Source organism: Bos indicus x Bos taurus, chromosome 9 (assembly GCF_003369695.1).
Source record: "Bos indicus x Bos taurus breed Angus x Brahman F1 hybrid chromosome 9, Bos_hybrid_MaternalHap_v2.0, whole genome shotgun sequence".
Taxonomy (NCBI): domain Eukaryota; kingdom Metazoa; phylum Chordata; class Mammalia; order Artiodactyla; family Bovidae; genus Bos; species Bos indicus x Bos taurus.
Genome location: NC_040084.1, coordinates 91,375,553 through 91,392,811, shown reverse-complemented (window position 1 = coordinate 91,392,811; position 17,259 = coordinate 91,375,553). Strand labels below are relative to the sequence as shown.

Genomic DNA, 17,259 nt, shown 5'->3' with positions numbered 1-17,259 from the left:
GTGAGTTCAGGTCTCCCTAATTTTCCCGTCATTTTCCTTTTCGAGCACGTGAAATATAAGTTTTAAAGTTAGAGAATCTATTAATTATGCTGCAGGAGAAAGACAGGCTGACTTATTTTTAACATAAGATACTTTTTGCACATTTATCTGTGTCATCTATTTAGGAGTAATATGAACACTATGAGGTGAGAAAGAAGGGAAATGCAAAAGAACATTGAGCCTAAAAGAGGTTGATGATAAAAAAGCAGCATTTCAACTAAACCCACCAGGAACAGCTCTGCAAATGACCTCACCCCACCCCACCCCACCCTCGCCTGCAAATAAACATCTTTGCCTCCAAAATGAGAATGCAAAATGATGTAATGTTTCCCACGTGTGGCCTGGAAATGAACATACTGAATAGTGTTTAGTGATCAATGGAGTCTGACAGAGGAGATGTAACTAATTTACATGAATTGTGTCCTGTCTTTTGGAATCAAGGAAGGCTTATTAACAATAAGAAGGAAGAACAATGAGATTGGGGAAGTTAGAGATGACACTTCCTCTTCTTTTGAAAGAGCTTTATTCTCTGGCCAGCTTCTAATGGTCGTCTTGTGGAGCTGCCCCAGCTGTGGCTGCATACGGAGGAATCCTCAACCTTGACCTCAGAGTATTATGAATTTTCTGAAATCAGGGATAAAGAGCTGGTACTTGGATTTACTCTCTTTTTATTGCATGTAAGTAAAACCACTCCTTGGCTGACTTATAAAGTCATTGCTTGGCATCTCAAGATGGTGAAGCAACGGATACTCTGGCACTCTCTTTAAAATAGTGAGCTGTGAGTAAGATGTGACTCTTGGGATGTCATGTTTGCTCAGCTTTTCATAAACTTGCTGTTGGGAAGTCCAGTGCTACAGACACTTTTAGAGTCTTGAAGGAGAGAACTGTGAACTCTCCTCTCTTCTATTTCTGTAGTGGATGTTGTATTGATAACTGCTGGGACTGCAGACCACGGGTTTGATTTAGAGGAACAGTTTGGCATGTGTGTGGGTCCTGAGGAATTCATCTGGGAAAACACTCTGTGGCCACCCTCTTTTGAGAAGGTGTGTTCTTTGTAGAGAATCCTCCTTTGTATGCAGACCGCTGGAGGGGATTTTACTTTTAGATAAAAAGTCACAGGCTTGATAAGATATCTCTGTATGAAATGGGAAATTAGGTAATGTTGGTTCAGAGGTTTTTACCCAGGACGTCTGGAACGTTTGGTTTTCTTTGCTTGTGAATGTGTGAAAGAAACTTAATTGTAAGAGACAGGATTATAAGCCACCAAGGCATTGCTGACTGTAGTAGTGGAATTTATTAGTATGTAGGGGCCTGTGTGTTCTTAGGCATTGTATAGTCATACACAGACTCGGATTCCTCTACAGCTAATTAAAATTTGACTTGGAAATAGAAACAGAAAGAACATGGGTTTCCTTCTGCACACATCATGCAAGTGAGAAGAAAAAGGACTTCAGTTTGTATATTTGTTGGTATACATATTCTTTATTTTTAAACGTCTCTCTCCTCTCTTTATATATCAAGTGTCTTTTCTGAAGATAGTCCATGTGTGAACTCTTACAGGCAAGCTGCGTTAAGCAGTATGGAAATAGGAAGTTCTTTCCTGTGGTGGCTTGCTGTGGCAATAAGTGATAAGAAGTTACTTCATGACTATTGCCTGACTTTCCTTTTTACTCGCGTATCCTTTTTGAGCAGTTCACTTCTGCTTTCCACCTGCTGTGGAGGCCAGGCAGAATGAGTTGGGAACTCAAGCAAGTTTAATGGGTAAATGGTGTATGAGAGTGAAGAAAATCCTATAAGCTCTTTGGTATTGAAGAAAATCGTACAAATGGAAGAATTACTGGACTCTTCAGTGCTCGGAACAGTGCCTGTCCCATACTAGGCTCTCAGTCAGTGTTTGTGCAATGAATGAATGATTGGGCTTATTCATAAAATGAGTGTGGTCTGGCAGTGTTTGCCTTATCTCTATGACTCAGGCATGTAAGGAAGTCCAGGTTGGAAAAGGTCAGAGTGAAGCAGGAGAGGAGAATATGAAGGTGGGAAGAGAAGAAAGGGTATATAGAAAAGACATGATAAGAAACCTTAAGAGTGGCGTTATGGTGGCCTGTGTAGAGGTGTAGAGGGGGGCGGAAGTGGTGATGGGGAAGGTGGTGAGGATGTAGAGTCTGAGCTGCCGGTAGAGATGATGGTTGAGGTCGTGGTGGATCCTGGAGGTGATGGTGGAGATGGTGGAGGTAGTGGTGGAGATCCTGGAGGTGGTGGTGGAGATATGGAGGTGGTGGTGGAGAGGGTGGAGGTGGTGGAGATGCTGGAGGTTGTAGTGGAGATGCTGGAGGTGGTGGTGGATACTGGAGGTGGTGATGGAGGTATTGGAGGTGGTGGTGGAGATACTGGAGGTGGTGGTGGATACTGGAGGTGGTGGAGATAGTGGAGGTGGTGGTGGAGATGGTGGAGGTGGTGGTGGATACTGGAGGTGGTGGTGGTTACTGGAGGTGGTGGTGGAGGTATTGGAGGTGGTGGTGGATACTTGAGGTGGTGGTGGAGATGGTGGAGGTGGTGGTGGATACTGGAGGTGGTGATGGAGGTACTGGATGTGGTGGTGGAGATGCTGGAGGTGGTGATGGAGGTCCTGGAGGTGGTGGTGGATACTGGAGGTTGTGGTGGATGCTGGAGGTGGTGGTGGAGATGGTGGAGGTGGTGGTGGATACTGGAGGTGGTGGTGGAGATCCTGGATGTGGTGGTGGAGATCCTGGAGGTGGTGGTGGAGATGCTGGAGGTGGTGGTGGAGATCCTGGAGGTTGTGGTGGATCCTGGAGGTGGTGGTGGAGATGGTCGAGGTGGTCATGGAGGGAATGGTAGAGGACGTGATAGAGCTGGTGGTGGAAATGGTGTTGAAAGTGGTGATAGTGGAGAGCGGTGTTGGTGAAGGTGACGGTAAAGATCCATAGATGTGATGGTAGAGATGATAGTGGTGGTGATGGAGGTGGCGGTGGAAGAAGTCGTGAAGTGGAGGTGATGATGGCGGGTAGTGTGATGTAGTCGGGAAACAGTTTGGGGATTAGACACATCTGTTCATAGTCTGTATCCACCACGTACTAGCTCTATGACCTCTGAACCTTCAAAGTGATAATTATAATAAAATGAGCTTTTTGTGCTGTCATGTAAGGATTAGAAATGCAGTTGCATGGTGCCTGCCATTGCATAGATCTTTACCAAATGGCAATTGCCAACAAATTTTCTTCAGTTTTTAAAACTCTATGGTCACACTTACAAATTTAATCACCAATTTATCTTTTTTTAATTTTGTGTTGTTTTTTACATTCATATAGGTTTCTCAAGAGGCAGGTCAGGTGGTCTGGTATTCCTATCTCTTTCAGAATTTTCCACAGTTTATTGTGGTCCACACAGTCAAAGGCTTTGGTATAGTCAATAAATCAGAAATAGATGATTTTCTGGAACTCTCTTGCTTTTTCCATGATCCAATGGATGTTGGCAATTTGATCTCTGCTTCCTCTGCCTTTTCTAAAACCAGCTTGAACATCTGGAAATTCATGGTTCATGTACTGCTGAAGCCTGGCCTGTAGAATTTTGACCAATACTTTATGCACCTGACCTGCCTCTTGAGAAACCTATATGCAGGTCAGGAAGCAACAGTTAGATCTGGACATGGAACAACAGACTGGTTCCAAATAGGAAAAGGAGTACATCAAGGCTGTATATTGTTACCCTGCTTGTTTAACTTATATGCAGAGTACATAATGAGAAACGCTGGGCTGGAAGAAGCACAAGCTGGAATCAAGGTTGCCAGGAGAAATATCAATAATCTCAGATATGCAGATGACACCACCCTTATGGCAGAAAGTGAAGAGGAACTAAAAAGCCTCTTGATGAAAGTGAAAGAGGAGAGTGAAAAAGTTGGCTTAAAGCTCAACATTCAGAAAACGAAGATCATGGCATCTGGTCCCATCACTTCATGAGAAATAGATGGAGAAACTGGATACAGTGTCAGACTTTATTTTTCTGGGCTCCAACATCACTGCAGATGGTGATTGCACCCATGAAATTAAAAGACGCTTACTCCTTGAAAGGAAAGTTATGACCAACCTATATAGCATATTGAAAAGCAGGGATATTACTTTGCCAACAAAGGTCCGTCTAGTCAAGGCTATGATTTTTCCAGTGGTCATGTATGGATGTGAGAGTTGGACTGTGAAGAAGGCTGAGTGCTGAAGAATTGATGCTTTTGAACTGTGGTGTTGGAGAAGACTCTTGAGAGTCCCTTGGACTGCAAGGAGATCCAACCAGTCCATCCTAAAGGAGATCAGTCCTGGGTGTTCATTGGGAGGACTGATGCTAAAGCTGAAACTCTAATACTTTGGCAACCTCATGAGAAGAGTTGACTCATTGGAAAGGACTTTAATGCTTGGAGAGATTGGGGGCAGGAGGAGAAGGGGACTACAGAGGATGAGATGGCTGGATGGCATCACTGACTCGATAGACATGAGTTTGAGTCAACTCCAGGAGTTGGTGATGGACAGGGAGGTCTGGCGTGCTATGATTCATGGGGTTGCAAAGAGTCGGACATGACTGAGCGACTGAACTGAACTGGACTGAAATTTCATAAAATAAGCATGATTCATGAATTATTGATTAAAAATAAATTTTATATGCTTAGTTTTCAAGATTGTTAAATACATGATAGTGTATTAAAAAGACCATCAATAAAATGATGTTCTTGAAATATTGTGATATACTAAGGTTAAATTAATAAAAAGAAGAAACAACTTTCAGCTAAGTAAAACACTAAGACTGAGGTAAATATGTTAATGCATTAACATGTAATTAATTTGGTTTATGGGCTTCCCTCATAGCTCAGTCAGTAAAGAATTTGCCTGCAATGCAGGAGACCCAGGTTTGATTCTTGGGTCAGGAAGATCCCCTGGAGAAGGAAATGGCAACCCACTCCAGTATTCTTGCCTGGAGAATCCCATGGTCAGAGAAGCCTGGCAGGCTACAGTCCATGGGGTCAGAAGAGTCAGACATACTTAGGGACTGCACCACCACCACCAATTTGGTTTATAGCTGATGATAGTTTTATTTGTCTTCAAGCTTTTCTATTTTTTTTTCAAATTTTTCATTAGTGAAGCATATTGAGACTACCCTAATAATCTGAAAACAAAATAAATGTGGAGTTAAAAAAATCAACGCAATTTTAACTCTCTTAATCTTCCACTAAGTAGTTTTTAGTTATAGTGTGCTAAACTTTATGGTTCCTTGCAGTTGAATTGACATGAGTTATATTATTTAATCTTCATTGGGAATTCCCTTTGAGATTAAGTCTGGTGCAGAATTGTGTGACAGCTCTAAAGTGATAATAGTGAACCAGATCCCCTCTGGGGCTGACTAGTCTACTTGGTTCCTGGAATAACATGAAAAAAGGCTATTTTCTCTAGATGATTTATAACTGCCTCTGAAGCTGTATTGGGTAACATTCTAGCAAGTTCAACAGTCAGTTGGATAGTTCTAAATTAAGTTTATATCTGCTGTCATAAGAGTAACTTATTTTTAAGGGAATATTGACGTGTCTTTTTCATTTTGGTATACCTGGGGAGAGATCAGAAAAATATTTTTGTAGAGTAGCAAATATTTCTTCTTAGGATCTTGGCCATCCCACTCAGTACTGACCGGTCACTGTGGAGGAGGCCCTTATCAGAGACTTAACCAAAATCATTTATTTTGGCTTATAGGCACTGGAACAAATCTCCTGTCCTTGTGTTAGAAATGATCAAGTGAGAGATTATTGGCAGACAAAGAGGCAAAAAAAAAAAACCCCAAATATCAGCAAAAAACAGATTTCTTAAGCTGACTTGGGAGTTGAAATAGAAGGCATTGAAATGTGAAAAGTTAACAAGTTTAAACTTATCCCAAATTGCTAGAGTATGGAAGAACTCTTAAAAAATTTCTGAATAAAAAATGACCACTTCTTTAGCAAAAACTGAAATTTAGATTAGGGATGAAAGAACTAAACCAAACAGTGAACCTTCTGCCCAGTTGTAAAACCCAGGGAAACCCCGTCAGTATGCAATGCAAATTGAACTAGAAGTAGCAACGTGGTAGGCTTTGGAACAGATGGTCCATAGCATTTACTGAATGTTCATGTGTGGAGTTGAATACAACTCCAAAGATATTGGATACAAGATATTGAATACAAACCAAAGATATTGTCGAACAAGGCACTGTAATCAACACATTTATTTTCACATGAACAATTGTCAAAGCAATCTCTTTTCAAAACAGTCCTGGGAAATACTAAGAGCACTGCTGTTATGTCCATGAAGTTGAAGCTTCAAGAGTTAAAATACCCTAAAAGCACTCAGCTAGGCAGGTACGGAGACAGGATTCAAGCCCAGATCTTTGTGCATTTCTGAGCCTGTGGCCTAACTACCAGTGTACATGACATTGCATTGATTTCATTTGCATTCAATATTTTCTTATATAAGTAGTGAACTGAGGCCAAGAATTGGGAGACCAAGGAGGAGTATGAGCAGATTCACTTCCTGCTTTGAAATCTCCTTAACTGACATTCCTTTCTATTTCTTGGTTGAAGAGTTAATGGAAAAGAATTTTTCTTTTTGGTGAGGGCACTCCCTGTGTCCTGACCTGACTGCATGTATGTGGTTGTCAATGTAGCTACTTCTTGGTGGTTGTGTTTAGTTGCCGAGTCATGTCCGACTCTTGCGACCCCATGGATGGCAGCCCACCAGCCTCCTTTGTCCATGGCAAGAATACTGCAGTGGGTTGCCATTAGGCTGACCTAAAGGGTTACTTTGCCACAAAGGTCCGTCTAGTCAAGGCTATGATTTTTCCAGTGGTCATGTATGGATGTGAGAGTTGGACTGTGAAGAAAGCTGAGCACTGAAGAATTGATGCTTTTGAACTGTGGTGTTGGAGAAGGCTCTTGAGAGTCCCTCAGACTGCAAGGAGATCCAACCAGTCCATCCTAAAGGAGATCAGTCTTGGGTGTTCATTGGGAGGACTGATGCCGAAGCTGAAACTCCAATACTTTGGCCACCTCATGCGAAGAGTTGACTCATTGAAAAAGAGGGACTGGGGGCAGGAGGAGAAGGGGACGACAGAGGATGAGATGGCTGGATGGCATCACTGACTCAGTGGACATGAGTTTGGGTAAACTCCAGGAGTTGGTGACAGACAGGGAGGCCTGGCATGCTATGATTCATGGGTTTGCAAAGAGTCAAACACGACTGAGTGACTGAACTGAACTGAAAGGATTACGTAGGGATCTCAACCAAATGGAACCAAAGGAGTCTGGAGATCCAGTGGGCTTCATGACTTTCAGAACCATCCTTGGATAGTCTGTGACTTTCGTCAAGAGACATAACCCTTGACCATCACAAGCGTCCCTCCTGTTGCTCTTTTGTAACAATGTCCTATTTAATTTGAAAAATCCAGTTTCTTTGTTGAGTGTCAGTGCACCCATAGTGATGATACTACATGTTAGGCCTTGTTTATTAGTGGGAACAGCACAGATGAAGAGGTTAGGAGGCCTGAGTATTCTGCCTGTGGTAGTACAAAGGTTGTGTGCTACCAAGCAAGGCCTTTAACTTCTCTGCACTTTAGTTTTCTCATCCATAAAACCTGAGATAAAAATACCTATCCAGTTTTGTTGTGTGGACCAAATGCAATTAAGTGGAAATGCTTTGAAGCAAATGAAAACATTATAAACCAATGGGGCCTTCTGTCTTGGCTCAGATTTTATTATCTTACCATGTAGAGACTCAGTTGATATATAAGAGCTTTACAGGCAAAAGAGGATTGGATGAAAGATAGTAGTGGGTGTTATGAGTTAAACTGTGCCTCCTCCCCCAAGGGAAAAAACCTGCTAAAGTTCTAACCTCCAGTACCTCAGAGTGTGGTCATATTTGGAAATGGAGGAGTTGTGGATGTAATTAAGTTAAAGTCATAATGAAAGGAGCCCAGATCCAAGCAGACTGATGTCCTTGTAAGAAGAAAGCCTTGTGAAGCCAGAGGTAGCTTGGGAGAAAGCCATGTGATGAGGCAGACAGAGATCCGAGTGATGTAGCTGCAAGCCAGTGGTCACCAAGGAATGGCCAGCCCTCCAGATGCCTTGGGGAAGGTGAGGAGGAATTTTCCCCTGTGTGTTTTATGGTGAGTGTGGCTCTGATGACACCTTGATTTCAGACATCTGGTCTCCAGGGTTATGAGAGAGCAAGTTTCTGTTGTTTGAAGCCACTCAGCTTGTGGTCTTTTGTAACTATAGCCCTAGGAAACTAAAGGGAGTAAAGAGTAAGAGTCATAAACTCATCTAATTGCTGGCAAGTGCTTCTAGGGACCAAATCCAGCATGACTCATTTCTCTGACTTTAACCGGTGGCACTGGGCCTCAAACAGTAGATCCACTTCATCACTGAATGGGAATGAATACAGACACTGAACAATGGGACACATTAACAGAATGGAAATTAGGCTATTGTGAAATCTGTAAAAGAGCCTCCTTTCATGAGTTGAGTCTAGTTGGGGATTCCAGATTATTATACTGTTGTGGTCATCTACTAGATATGGAACATGAGTGTCCGTTGGAGAGGATGTTGATTTCCTCAAGCTGTACAGTGAAAGAAAAGTTCAAATATTCTGAACTGGAAAATGATGCGATGTGATGGTGTTTTGGTCGAAACATAAAAACTCAAGACTTCAATCTAAACATATAGCGAAGAGAGACTTCCCAAGTCATCGACGTTGGGTCATTTTAGTTCTTTCATCTATGATTGTTGATCCCTTTGATACATAAGGACTTCCCTGGTGGCTCAGACGGTAAAGCGTCTGTCTACAATGTGAGAGACCTGGGTTTGATCCCTGGGTTGGGAAGATTCCCTAGAGAAGGAAATGGCAACCCACTCCAGTACTTCTTGCCTTGAAAATCCCATGGACGGAGGAGCTTGGTGCAGGCTATCCATGGGGTTGCAAAGAGTCGGGCACAACTGAGCGACTTCACTTTCACACATAAAATTAGTTTGGTATCGCATAGCTGTTTTAATGGCAGCATAAACAGCCAGGGTTTTAAGTATATTCTTGGGTTTTTCTGCAACTTAAGAATCTCTTACTTCCTCTTTTCAGTCAGTCCAGTTTAAATTACCCTAATCCCGATTACCATAATTATCCCTAGCAGGACAACATTCTTATAGCAGGAAAACATTACTGTAGGTTGGCTAGTTCATTTAATCTATTCAAAACTAAAAATACCTTTTTGTTCCTCCTCTTAATTTATTAACAATCAATTTTCTTTAGACTTGTTGTTAATTTTAGGTAATTTCTTTCAAAATGCTCAATGGAAATTTGTGGCTGGTTAGATTCTTTCGCATTGAACAAATTAGAATTTCTTTTTTTCCCCTGACTTTCACGAAGGGAAAAACTTCCTTAGGAGTTTGGTGTACTAATCTCTAATATTACCTAGGAATAGAACATTTAACCATTTATAGACAAATTTTTATATCGATACCAAACATATCTAAAATAGGAAAATACAAGACCTCTCAGAAAAAAGGAAAGAAATGGAGACAGCTCAAAATTCTTCCCAGGAGTCTCAATTTAACATTATCCACTCCCACAGAATATAATTCGGGGTAAGGTGTCACTTCTCACCCAGAAGACACTTGGCTATACTAAGTCATGTTTGAAAGAGGAGACCTTTCATTCTTTTAAAAAAAACTGAGAAAATGACTGGGAACATGAAAACCATGCTTTTTATGGTTACGAAGCTACTTGTTCGTGATTATTCTGTTCGGATAACTCAGAGGATAAAGCCATATGGGGGATGTTTGCACTAGTTTTTCTGGTCTGATGACTACATGTTACCTCATCAACTTCTTGAAACTTCTGCAAGTTTAGCAAACTAATGGTTGTGCCAGGAACATTTAATTCATTCACTTGAAGTACAGGTCAGTTATAACAACTTTGTTCTTTCTACCTGTTAAAAGCCTAAGGCAAATTACGCCAAAGGCCTTATTTGCTGATTCCTTGTTGAACCATGAATCCAAGCCTCTCTTATGATCCTGATAAAATAGGCAAAGAATTGTTCTCACTCATGAATGTAAATATTAATCATATAATATGATGAAAAGGCCATGTTTGAATATTTAACATTCACCAAGAGCCTTTTGGATATCTCATGTTTTCCAGGGGTTTTACTGCAAGAGAACAGACATGATCATCTTGTAAGTTCCCTTATCATCATGTGAATTAACATTATCTTTCCCTGGTTAGAGTCAACTACAGCCATTCTGTCAAAGAGAAGGCTCTGAACTTGAACTCTCTTGGTGAAACTTGGCCAGGATTTTCCAGCTCAAGCTGCATTTCACCCTGGAACACAAGCCACTGAGCTCCCTGGACTTGAATTTTCAACTTGATTAACCAACTGGAACCTTTTTTGCGTAGGCAACAGGGACTTAGAGGGAATTGTCGGGCAGGGTTGGAGGTACGCAGTAGGCACAATTTATTTTGTGGACACTCACCAGCATTCCAGAGTGAAGTACAGATCAGTTGCCTTGACAAGAACATCAGATCCCCAGCTATCCTGTCCCGAGAAGCCATCAAGAGGAGAGAGATCCCAGACCACTTAGCGGAGTAAGTGAGCAGAGCAAGGCTCGGCTATTCCTTCGGAAGGGACTTGCTTTTCAGTTTGGTGTTCCTGGGAGCAGCAGAGTCCTAGACGTGGGGTCGTTTCCACTTTGCATTAAACACTTACTCCTCTGTGATCTATGTTGGGTGTGGGTTAGCAAGAGTCTCCTCTCAGTCCCGGATGGAGTTCAGATACTGAGCATTGCCGTCTGTTCCCCACAGCCTCATGTTTCTTACCATGGACCTGGGCCTTTTGCCAATGGATGGAAGCCCCTGGCCAGTGAGGTCTCCTCTACAGTGTTTAGAACTTCCTGGGCAGTGAGCGCCACTGAGGTGAGCTTTGGAGTGAAGCCAGAAAATAGGGTTCGTGAGGGCTCCTTGTTTCCAACTGCTGTTTCTCAGGCAGGCTGCATTGGTTCCCATGTTCCCAGCTGTGTGGTTGGCACTACTGTTATCACTAAGAGCTAACGTGTACTTGCTGCCTCCCAGGGAAGGTGTTAAAGGCAGTATAATCCTTGTCTAATTTTCTCAATCGAATCACTCTGGAAAGTGCTACCTCCCCTTCACCTGATGAAGAAACAGGTTCAGAGAGTTTAAGAACTTGGCTGAAGGTCACGCATAAAGTAGTGTAGGCGGGAGCCCAACCCCAACAAAGCCCAACCTTTGATTCTGGCACCAGAATTTAACATATGGCTGCCTTGAGGGAAGAGGGAAAAGGATGCCACGAGATTTCTTATTTTTAGATAAGGCTGATTTGTGCTTCTTGCCCTCTCCTCTCATCCCCGGGCTGGAGTATATGTCATCGAACTCCATTTAGGCCAGAGGATGCTTGTTTGGGTGAAGAATATAATGTCAGGAGTGCTTGTCACCGATTTGCCCAAGTGCTGAGGAATATCTTATTTCTAAAGACATTTCCAGATCATAGCCGAGGAGGCTTGGGACAAAGCCTCATTCAAATTGGAAAGGGGAACAAAATAGACATTAAAAGTTAGGCAGGTAGGATTTTGAGGTGTGTTTGAATAGTCTCCTTTCATGGTTTCTATTTATTATACGATCAGAAGAAGTTCTTGAGAAAAAAAGATTTGTAAATACCAAATTAGATAAAAGGATAGTATAAAAAGATTTCTTTAGGCAAATACTTTGCATTCAACCTCATGCTAAATTTATATTATCAACTATCATGCTATTTACTGCTTGTTTTTAAAAATACTTATTTTTTTAGCATACATATAATGCATCTTGATTGTCAAAATGCAAATAAACTAGGAAAAGATAAATATTTCCCATTTTCCTACCATATTGAACTAAACATAATTAACATTTTGGTGCAAAAATTTCAATACTTTGTCCTTTTTCTTTATATGTGTGTGTATTTGAAAAAAAAAAAGAGATACAACTGTACTCTGACATATTAAAATTATATTTCTATTACATTACATGTGTTTAGAATTGAATGCTCAATATTCTCTGGCTGTTCTCCTTATATTCTTTTGAGAGTTCATGGAGAGCTGATCAAAACAAATAAACTTGGTTGGGTATAATTTTTAAAAATCATTAAGCTCTCTTCCCCCCTCATTTAGGGGTTAATTTTGCTTTGTCGAATCACACTTGTATTGATATTTTCTAGGACAAGGTAGCTTTGTTGTCTAATACTTCTCTTCCTAGACTTCTCTTCTTAGTTATTCATGGAAGAAACACTGTCTTCTTTTCCTCTACCTGTTCACCCAATCAGTAGCCCCCAGGAAATCTTGGCTGTGCCCTATTTTTTTTTCTTTACCCTTACTCCCAGGTTTCTGGGCCTCTTTTTCAAGATTAGCTGGGCATATTGGACTAATCCCTCTGCTGAACCCTACTGATCGCCTTACCTCTCAGAATGTGTCCTGCTTCCTGGTATAAAGCAGAGATTCTCTGACTTTTTTGCTTCCTTGAATGTCTTGCGTGGTCTGGGGTTTTGAGTAAATATGACAAAGACTTGGGTTTAGCAATCTTTTTTATCATGCCGTCATTTCCAATGAACAGTCTGCTCCCTGTTCTCTTGGAGAGCCTAGAGAAAGTAAAGTGAAGTGAAAGTGAGAGAGTCACTCAGTTCTGTCTGACTTCTTTGTGACCCCATGGACTATATAGCCATGTCAGACTCCTCTGTCCATGGAATTCTCCAGGCAAGAATACTGGAGTGGGTAGACACATTCCCGTCTCCAGGGGATCTTCTCGACCCAGGGCTCAAACCTGAGTCTCCTGAATTGCAGGCAGATTCTTTACCGTCTGAGTCACTGAAGTTTCACCGATTGACATTTCAGTGTCCATATTTTATAAGTGGGAAAGTTGGAAGCTGTTTACTCAAAAAATGTTCTTCCACCCTTTTGTTTGTTTTTGTTTTATTTTTTGGGAAGGAGACCTCCTTCTAAATCCTAAATGCCTCTTCATGTGGAACCTCTGAGCTATGATGTCTACAATCACCCAAGGGTGCTTGTGCACATTTTCTTAGATCGACTTTGTGCTGTGTGCAGGGAAGATAGTAATGGACCCATGGAGGAAACTGAGGCTCAGAATGGTGAAGTGACTTGTCCAAGGTTGCGAAGAGTTGGACACGACTGAACGACTGAACTGAACTGAACTGAACTGAGGCTCTAATCTAGTCTACTGCTTCTTATAGGATGTTTCTGCCTCTGGAGCATCCTATTGCTTTATCAGTCAGTTGTCTCTACTGATTTATCATTTAGGTAAAGTTTGATTTCAAGCCTAATTATCTTCTGCTCCTCACTGTGTCCTAGCCTGGGTCATCCCATTGAGCAAGTATCCTTAGCTTATATTGAACGTTTCGGAAGGCCTCTCCCCACCTGTGTTGGAGGCCTGATGTCAGTGCCTACTGCATAGGATCAGACACCAAACCTATTTTGGCTCAGAGGGACCGTGGACTCCATTTGGTCTCCATTGATCACTTTATGGATAGGGAATGGAGGTCCAAAGAGCTTTTGTGATTTCTCAAGTGTGAGCAGCTGGTTAGAGGTAACGCTCAGTTCACTGCTTAGGTTTCCTGACTCCCAGACTCTCCACTGTTAAATCTGGGTTAACATGAACACATTCTTGGAAAGGAAAAGTCTTTCAGTCGTTATGAGTTACAGTGCCATTGTGTGAATTAGCCGGTTCCGACTGGGAGCTAGTTTTGGTTGCCAAACCGTTTGGCTCATCTGTCCCACAACTTCAAGCTGATAAACACTTAGTCTAGACCCTCTAAATGTCAACTGCCCGGCAACAAAGACTGCAGCATTTATTCTTGAAGATTCGTTCAGCGTTTTTTCTGATTTAAAATGTTTTTCAGTACAATGCGGTATTGTCCTGTGTGTGTGAAGATGGTAGATTTCCCTCATTTCATCCTTCCTCTCTCCTAATCCTCATCTCTCTCAAGGCTGTGCCTGTACAAGGCACTAAGGTTGAGCCCGTGACTGATAAGACATCTAAGCAAACTGGCTCATTTGAGGAGCCAACCCATGACTTGAGTTTCAGTAACACTCCAAAGGCCGTCAGAAAAGGAAGTCGATCTGGGTTTGGGCACTTTGGATGAGAGACAAGCCTGTATTTCCACAGGGCAGCAGCTAATGCTGGCTTTTTCATTAGAAGAAATTTCTTTCAAGTCTTTCCAATCATGATCCTCTCCAGGGCACCCCCCACCAGACCTGCTTCAAGATCAGCTGAACATTGAGATGTTGTAAGGTTTTGGGGGAAACCTCCTGATTACACAGATCTTTACTGATAATTTTTCTTTACCTTGTAATGTGCTTTTTTTTTTTTTTTAACAGAGCCCCTACCCAATCTCCCTTTCTCTCCTCGGGCTCTCTTATTAAGTGACAGCTTCTCTTGGGCTCGGAGGGTTATTTGTGCTGACTTTGTGCCTAGTGGTTTCCTCAGTGATTTAGCAAGCTGCACAGATGGGGCTGGGGGAGGGCGCCCAGCTGGCAGAGAAGACGTGGCAATTCAAGCAGAACTGGAGACAAAATACTTGAGTCTCCAGTTCTGTTTGCCAAGGGAGAGAAATCTCTTCAAAGTTTTCAAGGTGTTTTTTTTTTTAATCAAAAAGTTCTTAAGCACACCCTTAAACAAAATGACCAGTTTTAGCTTCTTGATAAGCTTAGATTCTCAGATAAATATTTGTCACTCACAGGCTTTCACCAGAAGGTGAATTTGCCTCATAAAAAGTTATCAAATATTAGGTCAAGTGTCTGTCTCCTAAAGTATGAAAACGTCATGGTCCCTGATTTTTCAGTCACGTACGTCCTGCGTGCTTGCTAAGTCGCTTCAGTCAAGCCCGACTCTTTGCCACCCTATGGACTGCAGCCTTCCATGGGTTTCTCCAGGTGGAGTGGCTTGCCATTTTTCTCCTCCAGGGGATCTTTCCGACCCAAGGATCAAACCAACTTCTCTTATGTCTCCTGCATTGGCAGGCGGGTTCTTTGTCACTAGCACCATCTGGGAAGCCCGTGTTTGTTCTGCATGTGAATTAAGGAAATTGTAGCGGGATTTTGTTGGTGACAACATCGCCTTTAAAAAAAAAAATGGAAACAAAGAATTCTTTCATTAAGGTTCACCTTTAGCTGGTAGACTGTTTCAGTCCAGGAAGCTTTGAAAGCAAGGCGTAACAATAAAAGTCAAGAGCTAACAGAACTTTGGAAGGCTTGGATCCATGTCTGAACATAGTTGTAAGAGAAAATTCTTGGATTCGTTTTAACATTTAATCCAATAAAACTTTCTTGGGCAAAGTGTTAGCTGAAAGAGAGGCTGTAATTTTAAAAGTCCCATTGGTGTTCTGTTAACAGGAAGGTTGTTTCCCATCCTATTTTATTTTGAGGAAGTGGTTTGAACTGGATCTCTTTTGTTCCATGCTTAAAAAAAAATAGAGATTGCACTTGTTGTTATTGGTTATTCCTGTGCTCTCTCAGAGAGGATTATCCTTAAGAGGAAATAATCTGGTAGGTAGTATTGAATTTCAGTTGTTTTAAGCACACACATGTTCAGTCTTCACTTTCTTCTTACCAGGGGACCAAGAGTGAGCTCCTTGTGACAGAGGTATGTTATGCTGTAATTCTTACCAATAGAAGCTGGAAGTAGCTGTGAGCTAATAAGAAATATGACAACATGACTTCCTAGGGCCAGGAAGTACCCTAGAGTTTGCTGAGAGGAAAGCAACGATTAAAAATGGAAACGTGTCCTGCTTTGAGAACAGATGATAATTTCCTCTGATGGCAGGAAATCTATTTATTAACATAGAGAAGAAAGAAAGAAACAGAGGCTCAGAGTTAAGCACAATTCTTCCTTGAAGAATTTTTTTAGAGGACTAATTTGCTAACAGGTGCTGTTACTCTCCAACGTGGGGAAAATTTTTAATTGTGGGGAAACTTAATATGCAGCTTTTTCCAGTTTATTGGCCAAGAAATCCCTTTATGACCAAACACTGAGCAAGCCTTGTGCTCATCCACTATATTTTAGAATATTGGTCTTTAGCTACTCCATCCTTTAACTAAAATATACATTTTTAATAAGTGAAGCAAATTCTTAACAGCTGTAATTTTACATTTTGTTGGCATAGTTGTTCTATATCTAGAGAAAAAGACATAGAGATACAATGGAAATGAAAACTTAGGCCACTGGTGAAAATTTTGTGTGTATGAATGATAGTAAAAGTCTTTGGGATGCTTTTAGTCCTGAATCTTCGTGACATAGTTTAGGTTTGAATTCTAAAATAATGAATAATAAGCAATAAGGGAGTGAGAGGCTTCTACACTCTCAATAGATAAATTGTAAAACAGAGGTTAGAAATGTTTTGCTCCAAGGACAATGAAGTTTTGCTGCAGCTGCTAAGTTGCTTCAGTTGTGCCCGACTCTGTGCGACCCCATAGACGGCAGCCCGCCAGGCTCCTCTGTCCCTGGGATTCTCCAGGCAAGAATACTGGAGTGGGTTGCCATTTCCTTCTCCACAATGAAGTTCTAAAATGGTTTAAATACATATGGAGGTATGAATCATGTATCTCTTCTTGTTTCTTCTAACTTGACAAAGCCTATCCAAATTATAATGATGACAATTGTGTCAGTTCCACGGAATGCGTTTCTATAGATACTATTGTATGTAAGACTCAGTATATTCCCTTACGTTGAGAAGGGCACATATCCAAAGAAAACATTTGTGAAGTTGCTGTCAAAAAATAACGACTGAACAGAATTCATTAGAGACTTTTATGGTTCTCCCCTCGGGACCATGTTAGAGCTGGGGACAGAGATTTATGTTGGTTTTCCATCACCTATATTCTTAGCATTTGAACAGTGACTGACACAAAGAAATATCTGTTGAATGTATTAGTTTAGCTTTTTAAAATCAACTAGTTATTTTTCACTGAAAAGGTAATACAGACATCCATTTAAAAATTTAGACTTGATATAAAGCACACAGGATGGAAAGTTATATTTACTACTCACACTGGATTTCCAGGCTTCTACTATAAAAGCAACCACCGTCACCAGTTTATACAATGTTCTAGAATATTCTATGCATATAGAACATACAGATGTATTTCAATACATA

General features: G+C 41.3%; 1 protein-coding gene across 3 annotated transcripts in view; it reads left to right on the top strand.

Annotated features, from left to right (window-relative positions):
- The first annotated feature begins 555 nt into the window (after positions 1-555).
- IPCEF1 (interaction protein for cytohesin exchange factors 1) overlaps positions 556-17,259 on the top strand; it is a 167,811-nt gene continuing 151,107 nt past the window's right edge. For 2 of the 3 annotated variants that reach the window (XM_027551901.1, XM_027551899.1), the window contains exons 1-3: positions 556-716; positions 10,335-10,694; positions 10,911-11,021. The gene's annotated coding sequence lies outside the window, so the exon portion shown is untranslated. The remainder of the gene's footprint in view (positions 717-10,334; positions 10,695-10,910; positions 11,022-17,259) is intronic. The other variant, XM_027551900.1, reaches the window with a different exon arrangement.